General features: G+C 33.0%; 1 non-coding gene across 1 annotated transcript; it reads left to right on the forward strand.

The window, feature by feature from the left end:
• Window positions 1-22,530: 22,530 nt before the first annotated feature.
• On the forward strand, window positions 22,531-22,634 carry LOC125126564 (U6 spliceosomal RNA). The gene has a single exon (XR_007134674.1). It is a non-coding gene; the product is annotated as a U6 spliceosomal RNA (small nuclear RNA).
• The last annotated feature ends 2,536 nt before the right edge of the window (window positions 22,635-25,170 follow it).

Genomic DNA, 25,170 nt, shown 5'->3' on the forward strand with positions numbered 1-25,170 from the left:
TAAAGTCAGCAGAAGGAAGGAAATCATAAAGATCAAGGAGGAAATCAATAAAATAGAGATTAAGAAAACAATTGAAGAAATCAATCAAACCAAGAGCTGGTTCTTTGAAAAAGGTAGACAAAATTGGCAAAATTCTGGCTAGACTCACCAATAAGAGGAGAGAAAAACCCCAAAGAAACAAAATAGGAAATTAAAAAGAAGTCACAAAGGATACTACAGAAATAAAAAAAAAAAAAACCATGAGAGAATACTACGAACAATTGTATGCCAACAAATTTCACAACCTGGAAGAAATGGACAACTTTCTAGAGACTTACAGCCTGCCAAAACTGAATCAAGAAGAAATAGATCAACTGAACAAACCAATCACTAGAAATGAAATTAAATGTCATAAAAACACTCCCAACAAATAAAAGTTCAGAAAAGATGGCCTCACAGGTGAATTCTAACAAACATACAAAGAGGAATTTATACCCATCCTCCTTAAATTTTTCAAAAGGTTGATGAAGAAGGAACACTCCCCAAAACACTCTATGATGCCACCATCACACTAAATCAAAAACCAAAGATACCTCCAAAAAAGAAATCTATAGGCCAATATCTTTGATGAATATAGACGCAAAAGTTCTTAACAAAATTTTAGCCAACCGAGTCCAATAACATCGAAAAGGTCATACACCAAAACCAAGTGGGATTCATCCCAGGTGCACAAGGATGGTTCAACATATGCAAATGGAGCAACGTCAGAAACCACATTAACAAAAGAAAAGTCAAAAGCCACATGATCATCTCAATAGATGCAGAGAAAGCATGTGACAAAGTCCAACATCCATTCATGATAAAAACTCTCACCAAAGTGGGTATAGAGGGAACATACCTCAACATAATCAAAGCATTTATGAAAAACCCACAGCAAATATAACACTCAATGAGGATAGGTGAAAGTCTTCCCACTAAAATCTGGAACAAGACGAGGATGTCCACTCTCACCACCATCATTCAATATAGTACTGGAAGTCATAGCCACAGCAATCAGATAAACAAAAGAAACAGAAGGCATCCAAATAGGAAGAGAAGAGGTAAAACTGTCATTGTATGCAGATGACATGATACTGTATATAGAAAACCCCAAGGACTCAACTCAAAAACTAATTGAACTGATCAACAAATTCAGAAAAATAGCAGGATATAAGATTAAGATTCAGAAATCAGTCACATTTCTATATACTAATAATGAAATACTAGGAAAGGAACACAAAAATATAATACCATTTAAAATTGCACCCTACCCCCAAAAAAACAAATACCTGGGAATACACCTAATCAAGGAGGTAAAGGACTTATATGCTGAGAACTACAAAACAATAATAAAGGAAATTAAAGAAGATGTAAAGAAATGGAAAAATAGTCCATGATCCTGGACTGGAAAAATTAATATTCTAAAAATGGCCATACTACCCAAAGCAATCTACAGATTCAATGCAATCCCAATCAAATTACCCAGGACATTTTTCACAAAACTACAACAAAAAATCCAAAAATTTATATGGAACCACAAAAGACCCCAAACTGCTAAAGCAATTCTGAAGAACAAAAACCAAGCAGGAGGCATAACTCTCCCAGACTTCAGGCAATATTACAAAGCTTCAGTCATTAAGACAGTGTGGCATTTTTACCAAAACAGACAGACCAATGGAACAGAAGAGAGAACCCAGAAATAAACCCAGACACCTTTAGTCAATTAATCTTTGACAAAGGAGGCAAGAACATGAAGTGGGAAAAAGACATTCTTTTCAGCAGCCATTGCTGGGAAACCTGGACAGCTGCATGTAAATCAATGAAACTAGAACACATCCTCATACCATGCACAAAAATAACCTCACAATGGCTTAAAGACTTGAATATAAGACAAATCACCATCAAACTCCTGGAAGAGAACATAGGCAAAACATTCTCTGACATCAACCTTACAAATGTTTTCTCAGGTCAGTCTCCCAAGGCAACAGAAATAAGAGGAAAAATAAACTAGTGGGACCTTATCAAACTGACAAGCTTTGGCACAGCAAAGGAAACCAAAAAGAAAACAAAAGGACAACTTACAGAATGGGAGAAAATACTTTCAAATGATGCAAATGACAAGGGCTTAATCTCTGAAACATACAAGCAACTTGTACAATTCAACAGCAAAAAAGCCAACAACCCAATTGAAAAACCAGCAAAAGACCTGAATAGACATTTCTCCAAAGGAGAGATACAGATGGCCAACAAGCACATGAAACAATGCTCAACATCCCTGATTATTAGAGAAATGCAAATCAAAACTACCATGAGGTACCACCTCACTCCAGTTGGAATAGCCATCATTAAGAATTCCACAAATAACAAATGCTGGAGGGGGTGTGCAGAAAAGGGAACCCTCCTGCACTGTTGGTGGTTAATGATGGTACAGGCACAAAGTCAGAAATATAGATCTGTGGAACAGGATAGAAATCCCAGAATTAAACCCATGCACCTACAACCAACTAATCTATGACAAAGGAGGCAAGAATATACAATGGAGAAAAGACAGCCTGTTCAATAAATGGTGCTGGGAAAACTGGACAGCCACATGGAAAAGAATGAAATGAGAACACTCCCTAACACCATACACAAAAATAAACTCAAAATGGATCAAAGACCTAGATATAAGACCAGACACTATAAAACTCTTAGAGGAAAACATAGGCCAAACACTCTCTGACAAACGACAGCAACGTCTTCTCAGACCCACCTTTTAAAGTAATGACAGTAAAAACAAAAATAAACAAATGGGACCTAATCAAACTTCAAAGTTTCTGCACCCCAAAGGAAACCCTAAACAAAATGAAAAGACAACCCACAGAATGGGAGAAAATCTTTGCAAGTGAATCGACTGACAAGGGATTCATCTCCAAAATTTATAAACACCTTCTGCAGCTCCATACCAAAAAAATAAACAATCCCATCAAGAAATGGGCTGAAGATGTAAACAGACAATTCTCCAAAGAGGACATACAGATGGCCAAAAAACACATGAAAAGATGTTCAACATCACTCATCATTAGAGAAATGCAGATTAAAACCCCTGTGAGGTACCACCTTACACCAGCCAGAATGGCCATCATCCAAAAGTCTACAAACAATAAGCGCTGGAGAGGGTGTGGAGAAAAAGGAACCCTAGTACATTGTTGGTGGGATTGTAAATGGGTGCAACCACTGTGGAAAGCAGTATGGAGATTCCTCAGAAAACTAAACATAGAACTACCATTTGATCCAGCAATCCCACTCCTGGGCATCTACCCAGAGAAAACCATGACTCACAAAGACACATGTACTCCAATGTTCATTGCAGCACTATTTGCAATAGCCAAGACATGGAAACAATCTAAATGTCTATCGACAGAGGAGTGGATCCAGAAGAAGTGGTACATACACACAATGGAATATTACTCAGCCATTAAAAGGAACAAAATACTGGCATTTTTAGCAACATGGATGGATCTAGAAATTATCATGCTAAGTGAAGTCTGTCAATGAGACACCATCATCAAATGCTTTCACTGATATGTGGAATCTGAAAAAAGGACACGAGGAACTTCTTTGCAGAACAGATACTAACTCACAGACTTTGAAATACTTACGGTTTCCAAAGGAGACATTTTGGGGGATGGGGTATGTGCTGGGTTTGTGGGTAGAAATCCTATAAAATTGGATTGTGATGATCATTTTGCAACTATAAATGTAATAAATTCATTGAGTAATAAAAAAAGAAAAAAGGCATTGGGGGAATAACTATTAAATAATAATAAATACATACATACATATATACATAAATAAATAAATAAATAAATAAATAAATAAATAAATAAAACCCATTTCTTCCTCTTCCTCAATTTGAAGTCTGATATTCACCTGCTAAATCCATACAGGAATTTCATTAATCTCATCTATCTTCATTCTATTTTCTTGATCTTGCTATAAAATCACAAGGTGATAGAAAATGCTTTCATGAAAGTTTGATTGTATATCTGACAAGTGGAAATGCAAAACCCTATTAAGTATTCATATATAAAAGTGTTTTTAGAGTATTTTTTTTCCTTTTTATGCTTATCTATATTTTTTAAGTGAAGTGTGGTTGATTTATAATATTGTTAGTTTCAGGTATACAGCAAAGTGATTTAGTGATTCAGTTGTGTGTGTGTGTGTGTGTGTGTGTATGTACACTTTTTCACATACGCTTTTTCAGAGCCTTATCCCTCATAGGTTATTAGAAGATATTCCCTTGCTTATATAGCGTACAGTAGGTCCTTGTTGGTTATTTATTTTATATATAGTATATATATATATATGTTAATCCCAACCCCTAAATTATTCCACCCATACATTTGTTCCCTCTTTTGTGGGTGGGTCTCTTTCTCTTTTGTATGTAAGTTAATTGTTCATAATTTTTTAGACTGCACATGAAGGATATATCATTTAATATTTTTTCCTTCCTTCTTCACTTAATATGATAATCTCTAGGTCCATCCATGTTGCTGCACATTATATTATTTCATTCTTTCTTATGGCTGAGTAATATTCTGTCTGTATACATCACCCCATTATTTTTAGCCATTCATCCATTGTTGGATGTTTAGTTTGTTTAGTTTGTTCCCATGTCTTGACTTTTGTAAATAGTGCTGCAATGAACATTGGGGTACATGAATCTTTTTGAATTTGGGGTTTCTATGTTTTCTCTATTTTTCTATACTTATGTTTTTGTTTTTTTTTTCCAGATTTATTGAGATAAAATTGACATACAATGCTGTATAAGTACAAGGTGTGTGGCATAATGACCTGAAGCATACATCATGAAATAATTATCATGGTAAGTTTAATGAACATCATTTTATATAGATATTACATTAAAGAAATAGAAAAAATATTTTTCCTGTGATAAGAATTCTTAGAATTTAGTCTCATCAACTTTCATATATACCACTGTTATTTATATTGATAAAGTTGTAAATTATGTCCCTAGTACTTATTTATATATTTGTACCTTTTGACTGTCTTCATTCAATCCCCTGCTCCCCATACCCCCACCTCTGATAACCACAAATCTGGTTTAGTTACTCTATGTCATCATTAAAAGATATTACATAGTTACGGCCTATATTCCTCATACTGTGCATTTCATACCTGTGACTCATTGCATATAGTAATTTTGTATCTTGCAACTTTACTAAATTCCTTGATGAGATCCAGTAGTTTATTGGTGGCATGTTTAGGTTTTTCTATGTATAGCAGCATGTCATCTGCAAACAGTGGCAGTTTTACTGCTTCTTTTCCAATTTAGATTCCTTATTTTCCTCTGATCGCCATGGCTAGGACTTCCAATACTGGATAAAAGTAGTGAGAATGGGCATCCTTGTCTTGTTTGTGACCGTAGAGGTAACACTTTCTGCTTTTCATCATTGTTATGTTACCTGTGGGCTTATTGCATATGACCTTTATTATGTTAAAGTATGTTCCATCTATATTTACTTTATTGAGAGTTTTTATCATAAATGGATATTGAATTTCACTAATGTTTTGTTAAGGATTTTTGCATCTATGTTTATCAGTGATACTGGTCTGAAAAGGAATCTAAACATAACACTAAAGACAGTCATACAGTTCTTTTGATTCCTGGTTCAAAGTAACTATATTCAGTGTGTTTCAAGGTCTGTTTCAAAATATATTTCATTACAGTTATTAATTATTGTCATGGTGTGTGTTTTGTTTTGTTTCTGAGGGTATTTGCTTACTGGTAAGAAGACATGAAAAATCAATTATTGGTGGGGAAATCTAAGCTTGAGAAAGTCAATTTGTCCCCAGACTCCATTTGTCCTCTTTGATCAGGACAATGTGAAGTTTTCCTTTTTCTCTCTTGTCCAGTGGGTCTAAAGAGTTTCTATTCTAGCTCAGAATTATGAGCACTGTAAGAGCAAAAGACTTACTTATTACAAAAGAAACAGGATAAGATAAATAAATAGGTTGTCTGAGGAAGTGTATTTGCCCAGTAATAGAAATTGGGAAAGATAGAGGGCTAGAGAGACCACTGTGAGTGTAGCCTCTAAATTTCACTGCAGTGTCTATGTGTCTAGTAATTACTGTCTTTTTAATAATCCATCCCTTAAAAATTCTGAACAGCTTAACCAAACTTGAGAATTTTTATTCACCTTGTGGAAGGAGAATTATGCTAATCATCCTTAGGCAGAAATAAAGACCATAGAGGAAAATAATCTTTCGAATCTAGCACAACTGATCATAGAAAATTGTCTTAGTGAGTTTATGGAGAAATTTGATTATTATTTAATGCAACTCTAGATAAAATGTGACCTCCAAAGCAGGGACTATTTTCTCCATTCTCAATCAACTTTTCTATTTATTTACTTCTCTTCATTCTCTGCTAATAATACATGCCTTTATTGTGGATTTGACATCTTTCATTTTATGGTTTTTACTGTAAACATTACAAAAAGGGAAAGATAAATGGAGAATAGGAATATCAAAGCAAAACTTGTACCAGATAAAGTTAAACAGTCAGTGAAGACTTTATTTCATAGGGAAAGAATTTAGAATGCAGTATGAGCTCAGCTCTACTGGGAAAAAGAAAAGAAAAGATGGAGTTCCCATCATGGCTCGGTAGTTAACGAATCCGACTAGGAACCATGAGGTTGTGGGTTCGACCGCTCAGTGGGTTAAGGATCCAGTGTTGCCGTGAGCTGTGAGTTGCAGATGTGGCTCAGATCCTGCATTGCTGTGGCTGTGGTATAGGTTGGCGATTGCAGCTGAGATTAGACCCCTAGCCTGGGAACCTCCATATGCCACCAGTGCAGCCCTAAAAAGACAAAAAACAAACAAACAAAAAACTAAAAACAGATAAAACCTAAAAAAAAAAGGGAGAAGAAAAGAGCAGTGAATTTTTAAGAGCTGGAACCTGCAATCCTGGGATCGGAGGAATCATAGCTTGCCTGTTTGCTAATTGGTTTCACTCAAAGGAAAGGTAAACTTTCTCCTATCTTTATGACAGGAGGTAGTTTTAGAACTTGCAGCAAGGTCAAGCCAAAGTTAGGCTTTTACCCTCCCACAGAAACTTGGATACAGGGGCTTTGCCTTCCTTGGCAATTATATTTCCAAAGTCTGGATTCCTGATGCTTGAGAAAGACATTCCTGGGTTGCAAACCTGGGGAGAAGTTTTCAGAAGATTTACATTGCAGAGTCAAAGGAATAATTTACAGGTTTTTAAAGTAAATGTTCTAAGAAAGGAGAGGTCAGAGACCCTAAAGTCATGAAGAAACCTGTATAAAATGTAGTGAAGCTTAGGGGAATTATTAAGGTCCCATCAGTCAAGAAGCATGATCTCTCATGGGTATTTATCTACATGTGTTATTTTTTTGATGATTTATTTTTACATTGGTTCAGGGCAAAAATTACTTTTTCCTATATCTGGATTCTTAAAACTTATGTACTATTTTGTTTTATAACCTAACACATGTCAAAGTATATTTATTTTCCTCTGTGATATTAGAGTATATGCAAGGAAACTAACAGTGACATAGGTAAAGAGACTCTAAATTAGGAGATAGTATATAGTGATATAGGAGAGGCTCATGAATTTTGCAAACTAGAAACACAAACACTGAAGTCTGTCCCTTCATTATTTTTAGTTTCTATCTGTTTATATTTCTTGACATGTATACAATTCTCCTGCCTCTTTCCCTGTACTTTTATAGGTTTGAACTATAATAGAGGAGATGTGATTGCACTGGTTAGTCATTGGGTAGTAGCATGTGTTACTTGAGTAGAGACTCACATTAACCCCTCCATGGAATGCTGGACTGTTCTGTGTCTAGCCTAAGGATGGCAGTCTTGGAACTAAGTCTAAAAGCCTAGTTAGTGCATTGTGCTATGCAAAGCTCAGTTGCAATTTTCTGTGAAAAGCCTAAGCATCTTCACCAAGCATGATACTGTTCATGCAAGGACTTACCTACTTGGAAGAGGTTATGGTTTTAGCAAGCTCTCAGAGCAGTAGTTTATTGTATCAAATGCAATTTAAAGAGAAGGATATTCAGCATCCACTGAGAAGGATGAAATTCCTTGAAATGAAGAAGAACCAATTCAGGAGGTTAGAAATATAAGATGAGTAAGCAATTGTGGAGTTTCTAAGGGGAGGCAGAAGGTAAGACATGGGGATACAAAGAGACAAATTTATAATATACTTAAGTATATTTTAAAAATCTTTCCGGCATTTACTAATTTTGACTTTTCCTTACTTGTCATTAATAAAACCACACCCAGTTTGAAAAAAAGAATACTTAATATCATCATCACCAAGATATATTGATTATTTAGCTTATTGGCCTGACTTCTAGAGTATCAAACTATGGACAAGGGAATTACATTATATGAACCTATATAAATGTCCAAATTAGCTGGAATAAAAATATGTATTCCTAGTATGAGCATTGTATGACTACAGTCTATTAATTATAAAATAGTTTTATATAGCAGTACTTCTAAAAATCAAAGTCTTCCTGAGTTAGGCAGAAATTTTTCATTATCAATGAAAAGATCCCTGAAATAGATACTAATGGCTCAAATCCAATTACAATGAAAGAGAGAAATTAAGCAGTGATAGAGAAATTAGAACCTGACTAAAAGTTTCATTTATATTCAGCTGCCATTTCTGGTCTTCATAAGAATTTCTTTTAGTGAAGTCCATTACATTTCCAAAATACCCTCAGGGTATGGTGTTGTATCCCCCCAGGTTAAGAACTACTCTTAAAAGTTGGTATTTTGCATTAATCCTGACATGAATTTGTTAAATAGTACTCAGTGATCACTATAAGAAACCCAGTGAAAATCATTTCCCTCCCTATACATTCCTTTAATGTTCATGTGTTGTAAATTGGGATATATTCATCCAAAATACCATAAGGTTATTATAGCCCTCAAGAAATCTCTCCCACAATAAACATATTGAAATTGTATTTTCTTTAAAAGAAAAACGCAGAAATTGCTCATCAAAAACTGAATGAGGGAGTGCCTATTGTGGCTCAGTGGTAATGAATCCGACTAGTATCCATGAGGATGCAGGTTCAATCCCTGGCCTCACTCAGTGGGTTGATGATCTGGCATTGCAGTGAGATATGGTGTAGGTTGCAGACACAGCTCAGATCCTGAGTTTCTGTGCCTATGGTGTAGCCTGGAAGCTGCAGCGCTGATTCAACTTCCTAGCCTGGGAATTCCCATATGCCGTGGGTACAGCCCTAAAAAGCAAAAACAAGTAAACAAAAAAGAGTAAAGTGATTATAAATTAATCACAGCTATTCACAAGAATTGTGCAATGCAATGTGGAATGGAACACTTAGGTAAACATATTTAAAAATGATTGTATGAAACATATTTAAAAATGACTGTATGAAACATTTCACTTATTCTAATTTAGAAGAATTTTAAATCAGTTTTAATTATTTCAAGTCCAGGGATAACTACATACTCATTTAAACTAAGTCCCTGGAGATGAATATTCCTCTCTTGAAACAGACACAAGAATAAAAAGAAATTGGGAAGCAACATAAATAATTCATGCATTCACTTATCAATAAAGTTTTGTACACTTACCATGTGCAGATCACTAAGTAAATCTGTTTTAGATCCTATTGCATTTAAAAGTTTTATAACTTTTGTCTTTAAATTATAACATCATACAGTTTATAAGATGTATATTAACAAATATCAAAACAATAGATATCTATTAGGTTTTTTACATATTTTTATGAAAAAATAATAGACTTGCAGAGAACAAAATAAATTTTGTTTCTTATTACAGAGACAGAAAGTAAAAAATAAATAATTATTAAATTTCCCAATTTATATTAGTTTATATTGTTATATTAATTATGATTTATATTTATATAGCTGATACAGCTTAAAGTTAGTTATTGGACATATTTTGGGGAAAAAATGGTACCATCAAAGTATTTATAATATTTCTAACAAGGATAATACACACCTAGTGCAAAATTACTAACCTCAGAATTTAAGTTTCAAAATACAATACAGATGTCATGCAATTATTTAGCCTGGCTTTTCAGCAGCAGATGGAGATTTTAAAGTCAATGGATGTCCAGTTGGCTCTGATTCAAAGAATCATCATCTTTGTATCATAAACTACCTCCAAAATATTTTTAGTTCCAAACTTCATTCATCCCATTTTTCTGAATCCTGATCTTTTTCATTCTGCAAACTTGAGTGACTCTCAAGTGAACATACTTAGGATATTCTGGGTCTTTCATTTCAACTCTACCTGCTTCTTTTTCCCAGGTCTAAATTTGCAAAAATATCTCAAAGTACTGTTCATTAGAAACATATATTTTATGAAAAAGAACTGTTTTGTATTCAAAAAGTGAAAATATCTTCAAAATCCCAATTTTTTTCTTAAAATGAACTTAATGGATTTTCAGTGTTGCTGCTTTAAAAAAAAAAAGCCTTATAATACTGATGATATTGCAATTTGGGTGATGCCTCAAATTACTTCCATAAATTTCAATCTAAATAGAAGTATCTGGGCAGAGTCCTCAAAATCAATTATGCCATGAGAAGGACTGTTGAAATTTGTATATAAAGAGGCAACATTTTCTAAAAATGAAAGACTGGATGAGGAAGGTAAAATTCAAGGGAAAAATATCAAGAAAGTACAGTTCACCTATCTCATACACACATGCTAGATATAGTAGTCTCAAGAAAAGAGACAATAATGAGGTGTAAAATGAAAGTTCTACAGTCAGCAAAATTAACACAGCTTGGAAATTAAGATAACATAACTGACAATTTCAAACTTAGCATTCTTTCAAACCTGAGCTTTAATAGTGAGCATTATAAATATATGCATATGCCATGGATGTTAAGTGCTTTCAAAAATCAAAGTTTATACAAAATCTTCCAAGGTTAGCAGATATCTTTCACTATCAATAAAAAGATCCCTGAAATAGATGCTAATGTTTCAAATCTAATCATGATGAAAGAGAGAAATTAATAAGCAGTAAGAGAAAAATTAGAATTTCAGGATAACTCAGAAAATTTAGTTATCTTCCCAGGTCAGTGGCATTTATTTAGGCCCTGAATACCAGAGATCTGGATTCTTTAATGATTTCTAAAATAATTCTCAAGCTCTTTTCTCCAGACGCTTTTCTGTGACTTTTTTCTCTTTCCCTGACTCTAATTTATCTTGCATACTATCTTGGATTAATCTCCCTTAGGTCTTTTAATCCTGTTAGTATTCAAAAAAATCTACAACCCCCAGTTACTTTCCTAAACATATTTAAAATTTTCTCCGTGTGTGTGTGTGTTTCATATTTCCTGCAAGTTTTCTACCTTCCACTTAGGCAAGACTATTTTCTACTACTTCAAATATGCAGCTCTCTCTTGAATCAGTATCATCATTTATTTGTACTATGCAATTGTCTAGGATCCTAACATTGCTCAATTTGCTTCCTTCCTGAAATAACATCCTCTCTTCATTAGCTGAAATTCTTCCTATCCATTCCTTAAACTTTAACTTAAATCTTGAATTATTGACACTTTCTATATTTATTATTTACTCTGATTTAACATGGATTATTCTAAGCTCTAAATTATTATAGCAGTATTGTTTGCTTCAAGTAATTTATAGTTTAGGTTTCTATTATTATTTGTTTTGCATAGACATTCATGGGCATCAAGTCTTAAAACATCCATAAGATGTTTTACATGGTGTCTACATGGAAGCATGAATCACATCTAAAATTTTCATATTGTAGGGTGAATGGTGAATGGATAGGCTAGAGTTCTATCTCATTTCATTAAAAAGGGGATTCAATTTAAAAATATGTTGTATAATTAAAATAAAAAAAGGATTAAATATAAAGGCAGTGTAATATTTTCTTGGGGCTGTGATAACAAAGTTCTATAAACAGAGAGACATAAAACAACAGAAATTTATTATGTCACAGTTTTGGTGACCAAAATCTGAAATGAAGTTGTCAGCAGAGCTATGTTCCCATGGAGTAAAATCCTTTCTTGTCCCTTCCTAGTTTCTGGTGGTGGCTGTCAATTCTTGGAATTACTTGACTTGGAACTCCATTACTCTAGTCAATGTCCTGTCACAAGTGGCATACTCCTGTGTTTGGGTCTACTGGTCATGTTGGATTAAGGGCCCACTCTATTTCATTTTAATTAATTACAATGACCTTATTTCCAAATGTGGTCACATTCTGAGAAATTTAGGACTAATTTAATATGTTTTTTGAAGGGACACACAGATCAACCCAATAGATACAGTAAAACCAGGAATGTGAATTGGTTCTGAATTTAATGCAAATTATACATGCTGAAAAGTTTAGGCTGCTTGCAAGAGACATGCAGCATATTTACCTCTAAAAATAATGAAAAAACATAATCAATCACTTGACTCAGAGTTTATAAAATTTAAGCCAACAAATTACTAAAGGAAAGCACAGAAATTTGTGCGTTGATCACCAGGGAAATGTATCCTCAGAAACCCAATGAAATAGAATGATGGGTGATGTAAAAAATAACATCAATAAAACTATACATGATATATAAAATTTTTATAATGACAAAATCAGATTAGTTTTGCTTTTTCAAATTTATATACTTCAGTAAAATTAAGCATGGGCAGGGTGGAAATTATAATCTTGGGAATTATAGGAGTTCTTTTGTGGCACAGCTGTTTACGGATTCAGCATTGTCACTGCAGTGGCTTGGGTTGCTACTGTGGTATGGGTTTCACCCCTGGCTTGGGAAATTCTACATGTCAAAGGTGTAGACCAAAAAAAATTATTTTTAGATCTTGGGAAATATGACAGTGTCAGTGTATGCAGTTTTTGATGTTATACTTTAATCATGGAATAGATATTCCTGGGTTTAGAATATATATCACAAATTAGAATATTAAATTTTAGCATTTGAACATCAGGAAAAATATATTTTGTAAGTTTTAAAACTATTCTTAATTTCAGTCTTGGACTTCTTGAGTATTCCATCTGAAATATTTCTTTTGTTACATGGTATTCTTAGAAGATATTATTCATTATATGTGAATTCTAAGAATTCCTTCTGTAATCAAAACTTAACTCTCTAATTTCTGACTTGAAATACCCATTGAAAGGTATTACCAAAATCTAATGCTGAATATGTCCCGAAGGTAACTATTTCACCTACCAATGTTCTTATTTCCCACAATACAGATAATTTTTCTGTTCTCCCATATGGTTCCAGAATGTTCCTTGCCTGACTCTGTATGGGGGAAGGGCTAAGAAAATTATCTTTGTTAGGGTCCCGTACTAACTGGATTTAATTTAGGTAAATATCTTTCTATATTTTCCTGACTTTATTTTATGTTAACATCTTAACTCTCAGTTGCACATGTTTTCCTAGTAAATGTTACATAGATTTTCCCCCTTGAGCTGCTTTTAATATCATCACTTCATCTTAGATTTTCAACAAGTTTATTGTATTACTCCTAGGTATATATTTCTTTGTATTTTTTTCACATAGAAGAGTTTTATTTTTCCAATGCTAATATCAACTTATTCCTATTTTTATTTTTTAGTTTCTATTTTTAGTTTTTTTTAAATTATACTTGATTTATTGTGTTCTGTCAATTTCTACTCTTGAGCAAAGTGACACAGACATATATATGCATTCTTTTTCTCACATTATTCTCCATCATGTTTCATGACCAATGATTGAATAATTCCCTGTGCTATACAGCAGGACCTAATTGCTTATCCATTCCAAATTCAATAGTTTGCATCTACTAACTCCAAACTCCGAGTCCATCCCACTCCCCCCACCTCACCTTGGTAACCACAAGTCTGTTCTCCATATCCACGAGTTTGTTTCTTTTCTATAGACAGGTTCATAGGGACATATATTAGATTACACATGTAAGTGATATCATATTGTGTTTGTTTTTCTCTGATTTACTTCACTGAATATGAGAATCTCTAGTTCCATCTATATTGCTGCAAATGGCATTATTTTGTTCTTTTTTTATATGGCTGTATTACATTGTGTATATGTACAACCTCTTTTTAATACATTCATCTGTCAATAGACATTTAGGTTGTTTCCATGTCTTTGCTTTTGTGAATAGTGCTGCAATGGACATAGGGGTGGATATTTCTTTTTGATTCAAAGTTTTGTGTAGATATATGTTTAGTAATGGGATTGCTGGATCATATGGTATTTCTATATCTAGTTTTCTGAGGTACCACCATTCTCTCTTCTACAGTGGTTGTACCAATTTACATTCCTAGCAACAGTGAAGTACCCTTTTCTCTACACCCTTTCCAGCATTTGTTATTTGCTTACTTATTAACAATAGCCATTCTGATCAGTGTGATGTAGTACCTCATTGTAGTTTTGATTTACATCTTTCTAATAATTAGTGATGTTGAACATTTTTTCATGTGCCTTTTGGCCATTTGTATGTCTTCTTTGACCATTCGGATTGTCTTCTTTGGAGAAATATCTTTTTAGGTCTTCTGCCCTTTCCAACTGGGTTGCTTGTTTTTTGCCGTTGAGTTGTATGAGTTGTCTATATATTTTGGAGTTTAAGCCCTTGTCAGTTGCATCACTTGAAATTATTTTCTACATTCGTTGTCTTCTTTATATATATATATATTTTTTTTTCCTTTGCTTTGCGAAAGCTTGTAAGTTTGACTAGGTCCTATTGGTTTATTTTTGTTTTTATTTCTGTTGCCTTGGGAGAGTGACCTAAGAAAACATTTGTATGGTTGATGTCAGACAATGTTTTTCCTACGTTCTCTTCTAGGAGTTTGATAGTGTCTTGTATTACGTTTAAGTCTTTAAGTCATTGAAGTTTATTTTTGTGCATAGTGTTAAAGTGTATTCTAGTTTCTTTGATTTATATGCAATTGTTTAGCTTTTTCTAGACACTAGTTGAAGAGTGTCTGTTTCCCACTTTATATTCTTGCCTCCTTTGTCAAAGATTAATTGGCCATGGGCCTCTGGGTTATCTATTCTGTTCCATTTTTCTGCATGTCTGTTTTTGTACCAGTATCACACTGCCTTAATTACTATAGTTTTGTAATATTGTCAGAAGTCTGGGAGAAGTATACCTCCTGCTTTTTTTTTTTTTTTTTTTTTCTTCTCAGCATTGCTTTGGCAATTCTGGATCTTTTATGTTTCCATATGAATTTTTGGTTTGTATGTTCTAGTTCTGTGAAAAATGCCATGGGTAATTTGATAAGGACTGCATTAAATCTGTATATTGCTTTGGTTAATGTGACCATTTTAATGATATTATTACTTCCAATCTAGGAGCATGGAATATCTTTCCATTTCTTTAAATCACATTCAGTTCCTTTTATCAATGTTTTATACTTCTCAGCATATAAGTCTTTCACATCCCTGGTCAGGTTTATTCTTAGGTGTTTAAATTTGGGGGATGCAATTTTAAAAGGAATTTTATTTTTGTATTCCGTTTCTAATATTTCATTTTTAGTACACAGAAATGCAACCTATTTCTGAATGTTAATCTTGTATCCTGCTACTTTGCTGAATTCCTTGACCAGTTGGAGTAATTTTTGTGTTGAGTCATTAGGGTTTTCTGTATATAATATTGTGTCATTTTATGAAGCCACCATCACCCTAATACCAAAACCAAAGATGACACCAAAAAAGAAATGTACCAGCCAATATATTTGATGTACATAGATGCAAAAATTCTCAAAAAATATTTAGCTAACCAAATCCAACAACCCATAAAAAAGATCATAACCACAACCAAGTGGAATTCATCCCCTGTTCACAAGGATGGCTCAACCTATGCAAATCAATCAATATCATACACCACATTAACAAAGGAAAAGTAAAAAACCACATGACCATCTCAATAGACTCAGAAAAAGCATTTGAGAAAATCCAACTTCCATTCGCGATAGAAATTCTTGCCAAAGTGGGTATGGAGGGGACATACCTTAACATAATGAAAGCCATTTATGATAAACCCACAGCCAATATAATACTCAATGGAGAAAAGCTGTAAGCCTTCTTGTTAAAATCTGGAATAAGACAAGATGCCAACTCTCAACCACATTTACTCAACATAGTATTGGAAGTATTAGCATAGCAGTCAGAAAAACAAAATAAATCATTAGCATCCAAATTGGAATAGAAGTGTTAAAATTGTTTTTATTTATCCCACTTGGACTCACTGGCAATATCTTCCAACTATTATTGGAAATTTTCAGCCATTATTTTTGCAAGTTTTGTTTCTATGCTCTCTGTCTTCTCCTGAGACCCTTTTATTTCCTTCATCTTAAAATACAGTTATTCAGGCAAATAACATTCTTATTTTGGCACTTCAAAGTAACTGAAAGATTTGGAAAGTAGCTCTATACTCACAAAACATCTCGATTAAAAGATTTTAATTAAATCTATTCTGCTACAATTACATAAATATAACCTTAAGACTATGGCTTTTATGTAGATACAATAGGCTATGAAGATAAGATTTGATACTCTCTATTATATGAATGATATTTTGTAGCTAAAATATCTATTTTAGCAATTTAATTTTGATAAAGTAATCAGACATACTTAGATGATTCATGCTCTCCCACCTAGCAAAAATTTCTGCTGAAACCTCCAACAGAATTGCCATATCTCCCCCTCATTTTTTCACTTGAAAGATATCACAAAATTATGTAATCACAACTAAATAGTACTAAAAGTTCCTGGGACTCATTTTGGATCAATTTCCATGTACTCTTTATGCTTTGTTTTTGTTTTTTGTCTTATTTGTTCTCTTTTTGTTTTATTTTGTATATTGTTTCTAATGATGTATTTCTGAATTCATATATAGTCTAATCTGTCTATTCTGCTTTAAATCACATCCATGAGATCTACTTGATGCTTCCTTATTTTTTAATAAAAATAAGTAATTGGCTTATTACATTAAAATAAAATTGTTTTATTGAAGTAATTGGCTTATTACATTATGTAAGTTATATATATATATATATATCATTTTAATTTGACTTTTGTGTACACTCTACAGCATACTTTTCACCAAAAGTCTAATTTCTACCTCTCATAATTCAGTTGGCCCCCTTTACCCATTTCTCTCCTACCTCTCACCTTCTGGTCTGCTAACCCACCAATCTGTTCTCTGCATGTATATGATTTTGTTTGGCTTATTTATCTATTTTTATTCCACATATGAATGAAGTCATATGATATTTATCTTTCTCTGTCTGACTTATTTCCCTTAGCAAGAAACTCTTTGGGTCCATCCATCCATGTTGTCACAAACTACCAAATTTTATCCTTTTTGTGACTGAGTAGTATCCCATTATTGATATTTACTACATCTTCATTATCCTTCATCTGTCATTGGGCACTTATTGCTTTAATACTATAACCACTGTATATAACGTTGCAGTGAATATAGGGGTGCATTTATCTTTTCAAATTAGTGTTTTTCTATTCTGCATATAAATACCCAGTAGTTTTGCTCTTAGTTTTTGAGAAATCTCCATACTGTTTTTCACTGTGCCTACAAATTCCCATCACCAGTGTATGAAGGTTCCCTTTTTTCCATTTCCTCTCCTGAACTTACTATTTCTTATTTTTCTTGTTTGTTTAGTAATAGCCATTCTTAGGGGCTTGAGGTGATGTCTCATTGTGGTTTTGATTTGCATTTCCCTAATAATTAGTGATATAATATATTTTTATGTGCCTGTTGGCCACATTTATGTCTGGAAAAAATATGTGTTTGATTCCTCTGCCCATTTTTCAGTTTGGTTTTTGTGGGGTTTTATTATTGTTATTGAGTTCTATGAGTTTTTATATATATTAGTTATTAATTCCTTATCAGATACATGATTTGCAAGTGTCTTCCACATTAAGTAGGTTGACTTTTCATTTCATTAATGAATTTCTTTGATGTGCAGAAACTTTTTAGTTTTATATAACCTCATTTGTTAATTTTTTTCTTTTATTTCTCTTGGCTGAGGAAACAGAACCCAAAGAATATTGGTAAGACTGATGTCAAGGAATATACAGCCTCTCTTTTCTTCTAGTAATTTTAATATCATACCTATCTTTATTCTAGGTCTTAAATTCAAGTCTTAATCCATTTTGAGTTAATTTTTTGTGTATGGTATAAGTCAGTGGTCTAGAATCATTTATTTCATGTGGCTGTTCACTTTTCCCAGTACCATTTATTGAAGAGACTTTCATTTCTCCATTGTATGTTCTTGACATCTCTGCGTTAAATTAGTTTTCCATGTATGTGTGAAATTATTTCTGGGTTCTAAACTGTTCCATTGACCTAGGAGTTTTCTCTGCCAATGCCACGCTGTTTTATTTCTATAGCCTTGTAGTATATTTTTAAAAAATTTTTTTAAAAATGGTTGTTTCCCCAATACAATTTTTTTTCTGCTGTAGAGCATGGGGACACAGTTACACATACATGTATACATTCTTTTTTCTCACATCATCATGCTCCATCATAAGTGACTAGACATAGTTCTCAGTGCTACACAACAGGATCTCATTGCTAACCCATTCCAAAGGCAATAGTTTGAATCTATTAACCCCAAGCTCCCAATCCTTCCCAAACCCTCCCCCTCCACCTTGGCAACCACATGTCTATTCTCCAAGTCCATGATATTCTTTTCCATGGAGAGGTTCATGTGTGCCTTATATTATACTCCAGATATAAGTGATATCATGTGGTATTTGTCTTTCTCTTTCTGACTTACTTCACTCAGTATGAGACTCTCTAGTTCCATCCATGTTGCTGCAAATGGCATTATTCTGTTCTTTTTTATGGCTGAGTAGTATTCCATTGTGTATATATACCACATCTTCCTAATCCAATCATCTATCAGTGGACATATGGATTGTTTCCATGTCTTGTCTATTGTGAATAGTGCTGCAATGCACAAGAAAAGTTTTGTCCAGATATATGCCCAAGAGTTGGATTGCTGTGTCATATGGTAGTTCTATGTATAGATTTCTAAGGTATCTCCATACTGATCTCCATAGTGGTTGTACCAGCTTACATTCCCACCAACAGTGCAGGAGGGTTCCCTTTTCTGCACACCCCCTCCAGCATTTGTTATTTGTGGAATTCTTAATGATGGCTATTCCGACTGGAGTGAGGTGGTATCTCATGGTAGTTTTGATTTGCATTTCTCTAATAATCAGGGATGTTGAGCATTGTTTCATGTGCTTGTTGGCCATCTGTATCTCTCCTTTGGAGAAATGTCTATTCAGGTCTTTTGCTGATTTTTCAATTGGGTTGTTGGCTTTTTTGCTGTTGAATTGTGTAAATTGCTTGTATGTTTCAGAGATTAAGGCCATGTCATTTGCATCATTTGAAAGTATTTTCTCCCATTCTATAAGTTGTCCTTTTGGTTTTTTTTTTTTTTTTGGTTTCCTTTGCTGTGCCAAAGCTTGTCAGTTTGATAAGGTCCCATTGGTTTATTTTTGCTTTTCTTTCTGTTGCTTTGGGAGACTAACTTGAGTAAATATTCATAAGGTTGATGTCAGAGAATGTTTTGCCTATGTTCTCTTCCAGGAGTTTGATGGTGACTTGCCTTATATTTAAGTCTTTCAGCCATTTTGGGTTTATTTTTGTGCATGGTATGAGGATATGTTCTAGTTTCATTGATTTACATGCAGCTGTCCAGGTTTCCCAGCAATGGCTGCTGAAAAGACTTTTTCCCACTTCATGTTCTTGCCCCCTTTGTCAAAGATTAATTAACCATAGGTGTCAGGCTTTATGTCTGGGTTCTCTCTTCTGTTCCATTGGTCTGTATGTCTGTTTTGGTACCAGTACCACACTGTCTTGATGACTTTGGCTTTGTAATATTGCCTGAAGTCTGGGAGAGTTATGCCTCCTGCTTGGTTTTTGTTCTTCAGAATTGCTTTAGCAGTTTGGGGTCTTTTGTGGTTCCATATAAATTTTTTGTTGTAGTTTTGTGAAAAATGTGCTGGGTAATTTGATTGGGATTGCATTGAATCTGTAGATTGCTTTGGGTAGTATAGCCATTTTTAGAATATTAATTTTTCCAGCCCAGGATCATGGACTATTTTTCCATTTCTTTACATCTTCTTTAATTTCCTTGATTAATGTTTTATAGTTCTCAGCATATAAGTCCTATACCTCCTTGGTCAGGTGTATTCCCATCTGTTTGGTTTTTTTTTGGAGGTGCAATTTTAAATGGTATTATATTTTTGTATTCCTTTTCTTTTCTTTCTTTTTTTCTTTTTCTTTTTTTTTTTTTGGTCTTTTATCTTTTTAGTGCCACAGCCACACCATATGGAGGTTCCCAGGCTAATCGGAGCTGTTGCTGCCAGCCTACACCAGAGCCACAGCAATGCCAGATCCAGGTTATATCTGTTACCTATACCACAGCTCACAGCAAGGGCAGATCCTTCACCCACAGAGTGAGGCCAGGGATTGAACCTGCAACCTCATGGTTCCTTCTCAGATTTGTTCCTGCTGTGCCATGATGGGAACTCCTGTATTCCTTTTCTAATATTTCATTTTTAGTATATAGAAATGTGACTGATTTCTGAAAGTTCATCTTATATCCAGCTACTTTGCTGTATTTGTTGATCAGTTCAAGTAGTTTTTGGATTGAGTTTTTAGAGTTTTCTATGTATAGTATCATGTCATCTGCATACACTGGCAGTTTTACCTCTCTCTTCCTATTTGGATGCCTTTTATTTCTTTTGTTTGTCTGATTGCTGTGGCTAGGGCTTCCAGTACTATGTTGAATAACAGTGGTAAGAGTGGACATCCTTGTCTTGTTCCAGATTTTAGTGGGAAGGCTTTTACCTTTTCTCCATTGAGTATTATATTTGCTGTGGGTTTGTGATAAATGGCTTTGATTATGTTAAGGTATGTTCCCTCTATACCCACTTTGGTAAGAGTTTTGTTCATTCATCCTTTCATGTAGTATAATTTGAATCAGGGAGTCTTATACCTTCACTTTTTTTCTTCTTTTTTTTTAAAAAAATCAAGATTACTTTGAATATTTGGGTTCTTTTGTGGTGGTTCTACTGATTTTTTTTGTTCTATTTCTGTGAAAAATATTGAGATTTTGATACAGATTGTCTTGCATCTTAGATTGCTTTAAGTAATATGAGTATTTCTAACAGTGTTAATTCTTTCAATCCATAAACATGGTCTATCTTTCCATTTTCTTGTGTCCTCAGTTTTTTTCAACAATGTCTTATACATGTTGAAAAAGTTTTCAATGTACTCTTCTTTCATCTCCAGTAGTTCTGAGCAAGGAAGGAAGAGATAGAAAATGTATAGGAAGTGGTTTATAGGTATATCAATCTATCTTTATGTATATACATGCAGATATAGGAAAACAAAAGCAAGAATAAAAATTTTAAAAACATAATTTAACAAAGCTTTTCAGAAGTAAATTAGGAATTATAATTTAATATGTAAAGGGGATATCATGTCTCAGAGAAAAATTTCAAAAGCAGCCATAATCAAGACATAGTATGATAAAAATTGTCTTAAGCTCAAAATGCTTTCAGAAATGAATTGGTTTAAACAACTTCAAGATAATCCCAATATTATTTAAAATTAAACTGTAATAAAGTGTAAACAAAGGGAAAAAACTTCCAAATTCTTGTTATAAGGTGACAGTAATGTTATAAAATCTGATAAAAACTACACTAAAGGAAACTATAAACCAATTATGCCTTTGAATATTAGTAAGTATTTTCAATTTGCCAATTTAATATGATTGTGATAAAACATCTTTTTATTTTCTTGAGCTAGAAAAGTTAATTATAACATTCATGTAAAAGGACAATCAAGAGAGAATAGAGAAACTGGTAAATCATGAAAAGGATATTCTGCCCCATATAAAATGTGTTTCATGTTCTCTATAAATAAGAGAGTAAGATATTGAAATATGAATGGAACAGAATAGAAAATCTGCAAATTGACATATTTTCAAAGGAAAATTTAGTATATTATCAACATAGCATCAGAGATCAGTGATCAAAAGTATTATTTATAGTTAGTGTGGGAATAATGTCATAGCTACATGAAGAAATGATAAGATGATATCTTCACACTGCAAGTATTAGAAGAAAATATGTATGAATATATGTATAAACTTAAAAATAGGGAAAAATCCTAAGTGTAGCTCACAAAGTAAGATAAATAAATTATAAAATTAATGACATTAATTAAGTAACTTGCCCAAAAATACACGACAAACATTATAATCAACAATTAGACAAATGACAAAACAATGAAACATATTTGCAATGAAAAATGTTTGAATAGCATCAGATATATTCATAAACAGAATTTTAAGATACAATGTATTTGTGCTATAAATCAAGGTAGATATTCAGATATGTCCTAAATACCTTTTATCCTAAACATAAGAAGAAATGCAAGGCGTCACTGTAGTAGCACACAGACTAAAACTGGGATGATACAGAGAAGATTAGCATAGATACTGTGCCAGAATGGTGTATAAATTAAGGAAGCATTCTGTATTTTTCTACATGCTGAAAATGACTAAATTGGTAATTTTCTGTTATATGCATTTTTGTCACAATAAAAATAGACATGAAAATATAAATAAATTAAAATAGCAGTAAAAAAAAAGCAGAAAGATATTTTAATTTTTTTCACATCGATTTTAGTAAAAATAGTAGTGGTGATATCATTCTGAGTTCATATTGATATAAAAAAAAAAGGGAAATCTTGCTGGTTAGGTCCATCCCAACAAAAACAATAGGAATGAAAATTTGACATGATATATACCTCTTGATGTGTTAGAGTGGGAAACTCAACTCCTTCTATGAAGTAGTATTGTCAAAAAAATAGAATAAAATTAATCAGCCTTCTAAAATGTTACTACATTTGTATAAGAAGTAAAGTAGTGTGCACACCACTTTGGATGATACAAAGGAATACAATAAGTAAAATCCTGAAGGTGCCAAATTATTATACAATCTTTATTAAATAAATTATAAGGCAAAAAAGATGAGAAGCTTATAAACTAAAAGTAATTCAAACTATACCAATAAATGCAATATGCACTTTTTTCCTGATTCTATCAAACTGATTGTAAATTAAAAATACTGTAAAGTTATGGAGGAAATGTGAATACTGTGTATTTCATAACATTGAAAGAATTACACTTATCATACTCTAGGAATGATAAAAATACTGAAAAGTGTCTTATATACATGTATTATGAAGGATCTATGAATGCAATAATTGATATCTAGGATTTGACTAATTGATATCTAGGATTTGACTTTCAGTTTGGTTAGAGATTAGATAGAGACCAAGAGAAAAATTGATTGATTGTGTTGAAACTTGGATCCATGTAGGTTCATTATGTTACTTTTTTCTTTCATATATTTATACCATTCCATAATGTTTTTATGAAGTACCAACAGTATTATCACAACAAAATAGTAACAGATGAGGGAAAAATCATTGTTTCACATTATTGCAAGGCTGTAAATGAAAAGGAACAGTGAAAAAATACCTAAGTTTATGTTGCTTCTTTTATGTTCTTTTAAAATCTTTTTACTTACATTGCTCCATCTAATGAGCTCGTGCTTTCCTATTTTAAAATGCATATGGCTGGACATACAGAAAACTTGTTAACCAAAAAAAAGTGATCAAATTTTTTTGTAATAAAGTAGCAAGCCTTGCCTTTTTTTTTTTTCTTTTTAGCATAAGGTAATCTTAAGCATTAAGCATTAAATGCCAAATACTTTTTAAAGTACATTTGCTATTTACTCTTCACTCGGGAGAAATGTGACCTCATTCCATGTTCTAAATAACACAGCTGTGCCCTAGTGATTAGTGTACCAGGCCAGATGGGAGAAAAACACATGGCTTTGCACTTTTAACCACCTGCTTAACCTTAACAAGTTACCAAGGTATTTAAAGACAAAGCATGAAAGAAATCAATTGATTAAGCGTGGAGGGCAATAAGTTAAATTCTATACTTCTATACGTAAGTTACTGATACAAAAGTAGCTGTGTTCCTCATTTTAAGTATGCAGTTCTACAGACTGGGGGCAAGAGCCATTTAATTACCACAATAGTCAAGGTTTAGAACACTTCCATCACCATGTAAAACTCCCTTGTGTTCCTTGGCGGTTAATCCCTGCCCCCGTCCTTGGTTTCTAAAATAATCATTGATCTGCCAGAAAGTAAACTGTGGTTTTTCTAGTTTTCTGGAGTTTCATATAAATTTCATACAAAACCATCAGAGTCTTTAGTGAGTGGTTCTTTTACATAATTGCTGACTATGCAATATTCAAAACTTTGCTGTATTGCTCCTGAGTGACTCCTTGATATGAGATTGCACTGAAAAATAAGGCAGAAAATCTTACTTCTATCTCTCCTCCCCAAATACACAAACATGCCTATCTCTCCTCCCCCAATACACATTTTAACTTCAGTAAGATGAGGAGAATAGAGAATAGTACTATTCTGTCTTCCTCAAGGCTGTAGTTTTGGGTCTAATTAGAACATAAGAGGAACACATTACACAGGTGAATTCAGAAGAAAAGGCTATCAGAAATTAGAGAAATGACAGTGTTTTAAAAGATATTTTAAAGTATGACTTAATGTATATTAAAACATACATTTTAAAAAAATCTATTTTTTAACTGTGGAGATGGGAATAAAATGGAGGGAGGCTATGAATGGATTTTATGAATTTTGAATACAATAGTGGAAAAAGGCAAAACTGAAATTATAAAAATGAACATTAAGCCTATCTAAGTTAAAAAACAGCTAGCTTTAGAAATAAACTTTGTTCTTTTAATTATTCTCTTCATTAACATTAAGAATTGATTACATGTAGGAAACACAATTTGACAAAGTTATACTTATCAAATAAAGCATATAGTTTTCTTCTTCAAGTTTCATATACTTTCCCTGTCAACAGTGGAAAGGAGCAAATAAAATGATATAAATGAAATTTAAGGACAAGAATTTTCTTGCACCAAATTAGATGTTAAAATTTTTGTGAATTTTGACCTTTCTAGCTTAATGAGAATATT

Source organism: Phacochoerus africanus, chromosome 4 (genome assembly GCF_016906955.1).
Source record: "Phacochoerus africanus isolate WHEZ1 chromosome 4, ROS_Pafr_v1, whole genome shotgun sequence".
Taxonomy (NCBI): domain Eukaryota; kingdom Metazoa; phylum Chordata; class Mammalia; order Artiodactyla; family Suidae; genus Phacochoerus; species Phacochoerus africanus.